At 46.6% G+C, this 10,839-nt stretch overlaps 1 long non-coding RNA gene across 1 annotated transcript; it reads right to left on the reverse strand.

Moving 5' to 3' along the window:
* Positions 1 to 5,770: 5,770 nt before the first annotated feature.
* LOC309540183 lies at positions 5,771 to 9,375 on the reverse strand. Its single transcript, XR_014223107.1, has 2 exons — positions 8,976 to 9,375; positions 5,771 to 5,885 (listed from the first exon to the last, which is right to left on the reverse strand). It is a non-coding gene; the product is annotated as an uncharacterized lncRNA (long non-coding RNA).
* Positions 9,376 to 10,839: the final 1,464 nt, after the last annotated feature.

A 10,839-nucleotide genomic window follows, 5' to 3' on the forward strand; every position in this document is an offset into this window, starting at 1 on the left:
CCAGAGTGAACATTTCTGTGGTTTTTGTCTTGTTTGCTTTGGAAGTAATATCAGTTTTAGACAATTACTTACCAACTAGTGTTGCTGCTGACAACTCCAAGCAGCATCTTGTCAGATAGCTCTATCTCTTCTTTGAAACATCGCTGTTGAGAGCTCTGAAACATCGCTGTTGGCGGCCAAGAGTTTTTACAAGTGCCATTTAATAGACAAAGCAGCTCAAAGAGACTGTTAACCCATGAATTATGCATGAAGTAGTCTCCCCTGGAAAAACAAAGCGGAAGGGCAGGAAGAAACATGGTCAGTGTTTCAGCAATTTTTTTTAAAAAAATAATATTTTTGGAGTTGGAGTTCAGCAGCATCTGGAAGTCCATAGGTTCCTCAGCCCTGGTCTATCTGTTTTAGCTTTACAGCCTGAAAGACAAAGCTCGTTGGTCCTATTTATTTATTTTTCACAGCTTAACAACTTCTGCTTTGATAATTCTCCAGTTTAGCAATATCACATTGACCAAATACGGACACTATATAGTCTGCTAATCTTATTTATAGCTTTAAAAAGCAATTTGCCTTTTTTCAATCATGAAGGAAGGCATAACCATCAAAAATTTGGGGTGTTTTCTGCTCTATAAAATGCTGCTTAATTCCTTGCCTTTGCCCTACTTCTATTCATTCTTTCTTTTAATACTCTTTTTCCCATTTCTGAAGGTTTTGCCCTTTCCACAAACTCTAATTATATAGCCAATATTTGCCCATATGCCTTATCTCTTTATTTCCTGCTCTCTCCATCTTCTGGCATGTGCATGCTTCTTATGCTTTTCCTGAGCACTGCTCAACTCTTTTGTGCTACATAGTATGCCTATGGGTGTAAAATATTGAGAGGAACAGTTCAACATGAGGCAGCAAAGTGTTTGATGGGCAGCGGGGATCGGTAAACACCTACAAAGGGATCTATCAGTGCTGTGAGCAGGAAAATTGCCAAAGGAGCCAGAGGTTTTGAATGTGTGAGGATAATCTGTGAACATGAATTTTGCAAGCTTAGGCCACAGAAATCAAACAAGAGCAATCTTTCTTGTAAAGCCTCCAATATTTCCGCTTCCAGGCTCAGTCAGTCCTAAACCTTTTCTCGCATGCTTTGAGCAGTTCTGGCTTGGGTCCCAGGCAGTGCCTACAAGTGCAAAGGTGCATGAAAGGAAAAGGGCAAACAAGATTTCGCCCAACATGTCAAGAACTTAATCAAAGGTTCAGTCCTCAAAGTGGGTGACAGGTCAGGTGGAGGAACTTTTTGTTTCTGTGTGTTTGCTTTTGAACTGGTTTGCACACTCCTCGGTATGTTTCAATGTCCCAAAATCTCAAGAGCACTTCTTTGCGTTCTTCCTTAGCGTTCCTCAACAATATGAAAAACAAAAGCTTTGGCCTTTGTGCATGTGCTTCAGAAACACATCAATTGGGCACTTACAGTGTTGGTAAGGTAAAGGGACCCCTGATCATTAGGTCCAGTCGTGACCGACTCTGGGGTTGTGGCGCTCATCTCCCTTTATTGGCTGAGGGAGCCATGTTCAGCTTCCGGGTCATGTGGCCAGCATGACTAAGCCGCTTCTGGCAAACCAGAGAAGCACACAGAAACGCCGTTTACCTTCGCGCTGGAACGGTACCTATTTATCTCCTTGTATTTTGACATGCTTTCGGACTGCTAGGTTGGCAGGAGCAGGGACCGAGCAACGGGAGCTCATCCCATCACGGGGATTAGAACCACCGACCTTCTGATCAGCAAGCCCTAGACTCTGTGGTTTAACCCACAGCGCCACCCGCGTCCCTTCACAGTGTAGGTAGTCTGTAGCATTCAGGGCCCTACCATTAGGCAGAATGAGACACCCACCTCACTTCTTTTCTTGAACACAATGGTGACATTCAACTAACTGAAATTAATTGACCTAATTTAGCCCTGTTCGTTAATTTCAGTGGCTCTACGCTGAGTAAAATGTAGTTGAATGCCACCCAAAATGTGGAGTTTGGGTGGGGGTTGTGGAAAAATGACGAAGGGGAATTAAACATGATGAGCATATCCAATGACAACCAATGCCAGGGACAGCATGTGCAGTAAAAGGATGTGCTTGGTTTCCACACTTAAAACAAATGGCCCACTTTCTTCTTATTTTTGGCTGGCACCACCTCCTCTTCACTTTTATCTTCAGGCAGGTAATGCTTCATCACATTCTTAAATAATAATACAAAAAGTACTCCTTTCTTGTGCTTGCTTGCTAGTTACTGTACTAAGGCAGATTCATAAATGGACCTTCGCCAACAAGAAGTTGCTACTACTGACTCCTATGGAAAAACCACAAAGGGAGAAGCACACTTTATGCTTTTTTCAGCTTACCCTACCCTGCTTTTTTTGTGTGTGCACAGTGTGCCTGATAAGATAACTTGTGCAATTAGAAAATCTACTGCACCAGATGGTAGATGTTGGGGGGCAGTGGCAACATAAACCCTCTGGCCTGCCCTTCAGCGTCCCCTGGCTGAACCCTTCTGTTGGAGGACAAAACTGTCCTGCACCCCCTTAATTGGCCTGCTGCCCTCTGGTGTGATGCAGGATACCTCGGGTTAAGTACTTAATTCGTCCTGGAGGTCTGTTCTTAACCTGAAACTATTCTTAACGTGAAGCACCACTTTAGCTAATGGGGCCTCCTGCTGCCGCCGCGCCACCAGAGCACGATTTCTGTTCTTATCCTGAAGCAAAGTTCTTAACCTGAAGCACTATTTCTGGGTTAGCAGAGTCTGTAACCTGAAGCGTATGTAACCCGAGGTACCACTGTACTATCCTAAGGCCAGTACTGAAATAAGTGAGGAGGGCTTGGAACTGGCAACCTTACACAGTGCACAATTGATATGGAGTAGAAGCAAGGATGAAATGTTTGTTCCCCACAGGATCGGCTGTACGATAAGTCAAAATAAGGGTGATATCTCAAGTGGGAAGTGGACAGAAATCATCTCCCTTAGAAGGAGCATAGGAAGCTGTTTTAGAGCCAGTGTGGTGTAGTGGTTAAGAGCGGTAGTCCCGTAATCTGGGGAACCGGGTTCGCGTCTCCGCTCCTCCACATGCAGCTGCTGGGTGACCTTGGGCCAGTCACACTTCTCTGAAGTCTCTCAGCCCCACTCACCTCACAGAGTGTTTGTTGTGGGGGAGGAAGGGAAAGGAGAATGTTAGCCGCTTTGAGACTCCTGAAGGGGAGTGAAAGGTGGGATATCAAATCCAAACTCTTATACTCAGACTATTGTTTGCAGCGACTGGCATCAGCTCCTCAGGCTTTCAGAGAGAGCTCTCTCCTGGCCCTACCAGATTGAACCTGGTACCTTTTGCATGCAAAACAGGTGCTCTACAACTGAGCCACAGCCTTTCCTTATAGTACAAGGTGGTACAACTCATTTCCGCCTTCTTACACTTCTTTTGCTACAGGACCAGACCAATCCTATCTCTTTGGCAGTTTGCATAAAGTAAATTTGGATGTTGTCTTAGTCTTTAATCCTGTGCACACTTAAATGGCGTAATCTCCATGGAGCATAGCGGAATTTACCTCTGAGTAAAGATGCCTAGGAGCACATCCATAACGTCATTCTTTTGCAGATATACTTCAACCACATGCTGGCCAATTCAGGTTGCATAAGCAAATTTGGGTGCTCTTGCTCAACACACCCGTTTCCAAATCAAATAAGAGTTATTGGGTTAAGGGACAGGAAAATGCATTGGAAAGTGTGGGATAACATGACACTGTGCAAGGCTTTCTCACACATTACACTGAACTCAGGCACAAGCTGCCTGTATGCATGTAAAAGGTTTTGTGTGTACACATGTTGATTTGTACAGTTCATCTGTTTGTGTACACAGATGGTAAACTCCTTGAACACTACATGTGAGTAACCCCATGAGTGTACAGTCTGCCTATTTGTGTACAGTGGTACCTCGGGTTACATACGCTTCAGGTTACATACGCTTCAGGTTACAGACTCAGTTAACCCAGAAATATTGCTTCAGGTTAAGAACTTTGCTTCAGGATGAGAACAGAAATCGTGCTCCGGCGGCCTGGCAGCAGCAGGAGGCCCCATTAGCTAAAGTGGTGCTTCAGGTTAAGAACAGTTTCAGGTTAAGTACGGACCTCTGGAACGAATTAAGTACTTAACCCGAGGTATCACTGTACATAGCTACATAGATAGTACACTCACTGAATGTGTTGTGTGAACACCCCTGCAACATCCCCACAAACAATTTGGAACGGGTGCTTAATAAACTCCTGGAGTCATAATAAACTCCCTGCAAACTTGGTGCAAACAAATCAGGATGTCTGCACCCTAAACCAGTCCTCTGCCAGCAACCTGGGATTGACTCTCAGCCTGTTTTGAGGATCCACTTAACATCAGGGATAGGGAACCTGTGGCCCGGCAAACGATCTCGGACTCCAGCACCCATCCTCTCTCATAATTGACTCTGCTGTCTGGAACTGATGGAAGTCGGTGCTTAAACACACCTGGGGAGGCACACCAATTCCCCATCCCCTGATCCAAGCCAAAGTGGGTTCTAAAAGCCATCGAGTAAATTTCAATAAAGCAGTAAATTCGCTGCACGTGATACATCGCGCGCAGGCGGCGCGTTCTCGCCCACAACACGTAGCATGCTCGAGAACGTGTGAATGAAGGCTCAGCGCCTGCATGTGAAGAGGGGGGTGGAGAAGCGAGAAGAGCGAGGCAAAAAGAGCTGCCTCGTATAATCCCTTCCCTTGAAAGCATTTGGCTCTCTACAATCACTAGTGGGAGCTGGAGAGGGCAAGGAAACCAAGCCGAGCAGATCCGTCCTTGAGAGAGAATAGAGGCGAGAGCAGCCGGAGCAGCGGCTCGCTCAGCCCGGAGACGAGCAGCGGCGTGGCGAGGGGACGCCGGAGACGCCGCGCAGGGAGGCCGCCGCCGCTCCGGGGAGGAGAAGCAGCCTCTGGCGGCGCCGCTCTCCCGCCTCCTCCCAGCCCAGGAAGGGAAGCCCGGCGTGACTCCGCTGCAGCCTGCCAGCAAGACTGCGGGTTTCCAGGAGTTGCAAGTGAGTTTGGGAGCAGCCCGGGCGGGAAAAGAGTGGAGCCGGGGTGGGGGGGGGGTGCTGTGTCTTGTTGAGGGACAAAACTCTCTCGGAGGTGGGGGGGGGTAATTTTTGCCGCGCTACTTTCACCGCGTTTTACTTGGAGTCTGTCCGCGCGCCCCTCACCTTTTCCCGCCCCCTCCCAGTAGTCTCGGAGGCGCCTTTTCACTCCGGGCGAGGCAGGGGGGCTCCTGAGGGTGGCGGTGGGAAGCGCCTGGCAGTGGCGTAGCGTGGGGGGTGCAGGGGGGGCCGGCCACACCGGGCGCAACATCTGGGGGTTAGGGTTAGGGGGCGCAAATCCACGGGTTAGGGGGCGCAAATTACTTGCTTTGCCCCGGGTGCTGACAACCCACGCTACGCCACTGGCGCCTGGGCAGAATTGAGCGGGGGGGGGAGGTGTCTGGAGGGAGAGGGGCAACGTATTCCTGCCCCCAGACCCTTCAGTTTGGGAAGGGTCCGAGTCCCCGGCGTCGGTTCCTTCATCGGTCTCCTCGACAGAGCCCGGCCCTCCCCTCACTTTCCACGGGGTTCTGCCGGGGAAGCCTTCAGGGCTTCTGAACGCAGGAGACCGAGTCGAGCACCTCACGCTTCTCGTCCTTCTGCCGGTTGCTATAATAGAGGAGTCCGATAAAGAGCAGAAGACCGCCGAGGAAAACCCACAGCTGGAGACTCCTTTTATTAGGGCCAACGAAGATGTCACAGAATAGTAGCAAGCTTCCAAGTTGAGCAGGACTCTTCGTCAGGAGAGATGTTGAGACAAAGCAGGAGGGGACTGAGGAAAAATAAGCAAACCAAGCAGAAAAGTTAGGCTGGGTGTTGTAGCCCTGGGGTCAACCTTTAGGACAACCTTAGCCTACCCTAGGTAAAAATGATTGTCTGTGGTTGCTTGCAGATGGCCCCTTGAGCACGCATCCTGCTTTGTTTGTGCAAAGGCTGCAAGCAGATTAGACAACGTTGGCTATTTATTGAGCACCCACTCTGGGTTGTATGCAGCTAAATTATGCTGGGAGTGGACTCCTTGAAATGAATGGACTTAAATTACTCCTGTCCATTAATTTCAATATATCCACTCTGAATAGGGCTAACATTGTATTACCTTTTCCCAAAAAAAGTATCAGAGGGCTGTATCCAATGTTGCACCAATCAATTGTCAGCCCACAGTTTGCAGCACATTTTCCCATTACTTTACTTATTGCAAAAAGTTTGATTCGGTGGAGAAACAGTTTTGCTGTGCAAGAATGTCAAACTGACCTTAATGCTCAATTTAAAATTGTCACTCCTGCTATCCCACAATGTATTTGCTATCCCACAATGGCCAACTAGATGCCTATAGGAAGGCCCCAAGCACATGGGCAGCTGCCCTCCCATAAATCAAAATCAATACAACTCTGGGGTTCTGCCCCCCTCCCCCAACAAAAATCCTGGCTACACTGATGCCCAAGCAGGACATGAGAGCAACAGTCCTCTCCCATTGTTGAACTTGCAGTCACTGGGGGGAGAGTAATGCTGGCACGATAACTGATTTTGTGTCACTGTTGCTGTTTCTTTAGTTTGGAGTAGCAATGGCCAACGCAATGATTGGGAACAGTCACCATGGAGATTGCAGGCATTGTGTGTGTTTGAAGCAGATACAGGCAAAACCATCTGGAAGTTCTGTAGCAGATTGATCTATCAATGTGATTAATTGCACACAACCACACATTTCTCTGTAGGATTAAAAAAAGAAACTAGAGTAAGACAATGCAGAAATGTTGGGGACAGGCGCACCTCCTCAGCTTGGTGGTGGAAACCCTTCAGCTGAGGAATGTTGGTGGTAGGACTTAGGAGAGAGATGTATTTTTGATACATACAAAGTAGCCCACTGCTGAAAACTCCACATTTGTTTCTAATATGACACCAGCTAAATTACTGGGGGGGGGGGGTTATATCTAAGTTACAAAAGCCATGTGAACCAACATTGCACATTTGGCCTGTAGTTGGTCATTTCACTAGCGAAATAAATTAGCCCCATGTGTGGTCTTTTGGAGTGAAGGCATTTTGAACGTTAAAGGCGAAAAAGGTTTCTATTCATTAAAAGTCAACTTTGCGATCAGTAGTCTAATATACTTAGTATGGTACTGAGTGTCCTTTCTCCAATAACTGTACTGGCAGCAACTGCAAACTCCTTGTTCTAACAGGTGTCCTCTGTCCACTATAATTTTCCATTCCTGCTGGTAAGATGACCCACCGGTTACTAGGAACTTTTATCAAGTTAACTAAGCCTCAGCAAGGATAGTAATCCATATGCTATTCATTGCACCTGCATTTTTTTGCACTTTACTGTTGTAAAGATACATAGATACTTTCTGTCTTGATTCAATGACATCTGACTTTTTTGGACAATTATATCAGAGGACAGGTAGTGGATTTTGGTGGCTTCAATAAGCATTAATTATACGAAGTCCGCTCTTCTTGGAAGAACATGTAGGCAAAGGAAGAATTGGTTCCATATTCATAGTTTCATGGAGATGAATCTGTGAGAAGGAATGCAGTCTGCAAACCATTGTAGACTGCTACAAATAAACCATTCTTGGCAAGAAGTGGCTAAGAGAAGATCTAGTGTGCTTATTGGGATTTAAGAGAGGGGCTATAGCTCGTTCCTTAATCACAGGTTTTGCACACAGAATGTTCCAAGCTGAATTGTTGGCATTTCTAACTAACAGAGCAAGGAGAGATCTCTGCCTGAGACCTTGGAGATCCAATGTCAGTCAGCATTAGACAGTATTGGGACAGATGTGCCAATGGTCTTACTCAGTAACTGTGAACTTGGGCAAAGACAGACTTTGCAAAATAGATGAGATTCAGTTTGGACCCTGATTTTTCAGGTTTACAGCCTGCCTCAGTCCAAATCACTTTGGAGGTTGCCCGATTGGATGGGGTTCAGTACCCTTTTCTGACTAAAATGAAGCTCCATTTCCTTTCCCCCTCTACTATTGGGAAATAAAAACCAGCTGTAACTTCCCCTCTTTTGACAGCAGTGGATGAAATTTGCTGTTGTAGGAGCCTCTCTAGAGTCCAGAGTGGATAAAACCTGCCAAATTTTAGGAAAATGGGTCCTAGTTTGTTTGCCTCTCCCCACCCCCATGTGTGTGTGTTGATAGACACATTTTGGTAAAGGGGGAAACTGGAACTGATTTGCTTCCTTCTCTGTGATTTTTGTCTCTCTTTCTGTGATCACTAATTCAGTGGCATTAGATGCGTGCCCCCTAGGTAGTGCTGCATGCAGAGATGCAAGTGAAGTGTTTTGACTTGAGTAGACTGGTGTCTTGCAACCTTCTGCCTGACTTCCCTGGCTCTGCATCTTCTTGGAGCAAGAGGACCTGGTGCAGGTGCAGGGTGAGGCTGCTGCTGGTGTAGTGCCTTCTGCCTGCTCAGCTGCTTCCTGCAGTGTGAGCAGATAGAATAGCTTGTAAAGGTAAAGGTAAAGCAACCCTTGACAGTTAAGTCCAGTCGCAAATGACTCTGGGGTTGCGGCGCTCATCTCGCTTTATTGGCCAAGGGAGCCGGCATACAGCTTCCAGGTCATGTGGCCAGCATGACTAAGCCACTTCTGGCAAACCAGAGCAGTGCACAGAAACACCGTTTACCTTCCCGCCAGAGTGGTACCTATTTATCTACTTGCACTTTTACGTGCTTTCGAACTGCTAGGTTGGCAGGAGCAGGGACCGAGCAATGGGAGCTCACCCCGTCGCAGGGATTCGAACTGCCGACCTTCTGATCGGCAAGTCCTAGGCTCTGTGGCTTAACCCACATCGCCACCCGCATCCCTAGAATAGCTTGTACCCACTGCCAACTCAAAGTAACCCTAGACTATGATCTTTACCTTGCTGCCACTGCTAGTGCTGCCAGTCTCAGAACACTGAGGCTGGGGTGAAGCTGCCACTGCTGCCTGGCATCACTGCTCCTGCCTTCAACAGTGTTGGTGCATTTGAGCATGAGGAGTAAGCCAAATGGCCAGTGTTGCTACCAACTCTGCCATTGCCCCCAGTCATTGCTCCCTGGGGGCAACACATGGTTTGCTGCCAACATCATGTGCATGCCTCATGATCAGGCTCAATAATGGATTGCTAACAATAGGGAGGTGTCTGTGTAACAATGATGGTGATGAATGTCAAAGTGATGCCTTGCTTCTTACAACACTGCCTGTGCACACAATATTGTAGTGTAGTAATCGGCAGCACTGTGTGCGTGAGGGAGATAAACCCACACATGCAGTAAGGTGGCGGTGGTGATGATAAGATTTAATAAGGTAGATTTTTGCTTGTTTGATAAAAATAAATCCATTTGGGACAAACTAAGGTGTATGTGTCTTTCTTCACACAAAGATACTAATATTTAATAATATAAGGCAGATCACTGCTGAATAAAATCAGTGCACAGAGCGTGGGGTTTTTCTCACCAGGCTGGATGGTTAACAGCTGACTCCCTTTTCACTCTTTCAGAGGAGGCGGATGACAACAATAGGGGCAGTTCTGAGGCGGGCAATTGCAGTAAGTCATCTTCCCCAGCCTCCAAGATGTTCTGGTTGCTGAACTGCATTCCTGAACACCTAGATCATGTCTATATATCAGAAATCAGGGGTGTGCAATGGCCACAAGATTTGCCTTGTATCTGTAACATTTGGAAGCAGCCCATTGTGTTTCAGATCTGCTCTGATTCAATTTATTATTTGCGTCCAAATCTGAATATCTGTTTCATCCCCATTGGCTAAAAATGGCTGTGACTCTTTTCCTCTTCACATAAGTGGATGAAATTTGCAGGCAGATGAACCCCTCCTGTGCGAATTAAGCCTGCCAAATTTCAGGTAGATCCATTCAGGGGATATTATGCAGGAAAACTTTGTTAAAAATGCAAAAAAAGGGGGAAGTCTCTTTTAGTTTCTGATGAAACTGAATGCAAATTGCACATGTGGTCACACTTTGGAGGAGATGAAGCCTATCACATTTCAGAAAGATAGGTGCTGTGGTTCTCCTACAAAGGCAGACATTTCCACTTTGGAGTGGGTAGATAGAAATCACATTTCCATCCCCAATTTCTTTAGGGGGGCGGGCAGAATTGGTGCTGGGTTAGAAACCTGCCAAAGTTTGGAAAAGTCATACCTTTTTTCTCACACCCGCCTTATTGAAGTTCCGCTCTGTGAAGAAAAGAGACAGCGAAAGCTATGGTTTTTAATTGTTTGTTAGGAAAAAGAATGCTTAGGACAGAAGCAGACCACCCCAAAAGTCTTTATTCTGCTGTTTGCACACTTTTCTCACAGACAAAACTCACTGGAGAATGATGACCCATGAGAAGAACAACTCTGTTTACTTCAAAATCCCTCCACCAAATCACAGTGATTGAAGTACTCTTGTAAAACAATTAACAGTGATTATAAGCTGGGCTTGTATGTCAAAATGAAAGATTGTACCCTCTCTCCACCCTTTCCCTCTCATCTTCATCATCTCTTCTCTTAAGCTCTGGGAAATTCCTCAGTCAGCTTGTTTAATATCTCAGAAAATAAAATAAAAACTTGTCCAAGTGACAGAGTGACTTAGAAGCTTAGCGGTGACCCTGACACCTCCTTGAGACACCTTGCTAATGGTGCGATCTGACTTGGGAATGTGACATCATGACTCTAATCATCCTGATTTGCCTTATTTAGGGGGTACACAAAGTGCCACTGTGTTGGCCACTGTGGTGACAGGATG

Source organism: Podarcis vaucheri, assembly GCF_965113315.1.
Source record: "Podarcis vaucheri genome assembly, chromosome: 9".
NCBI lineage: Eukaryota > Metazoa > Chordata > Lepidosauria > Squamata > Lacertidae > Podarcis > Podarcis vaucheri.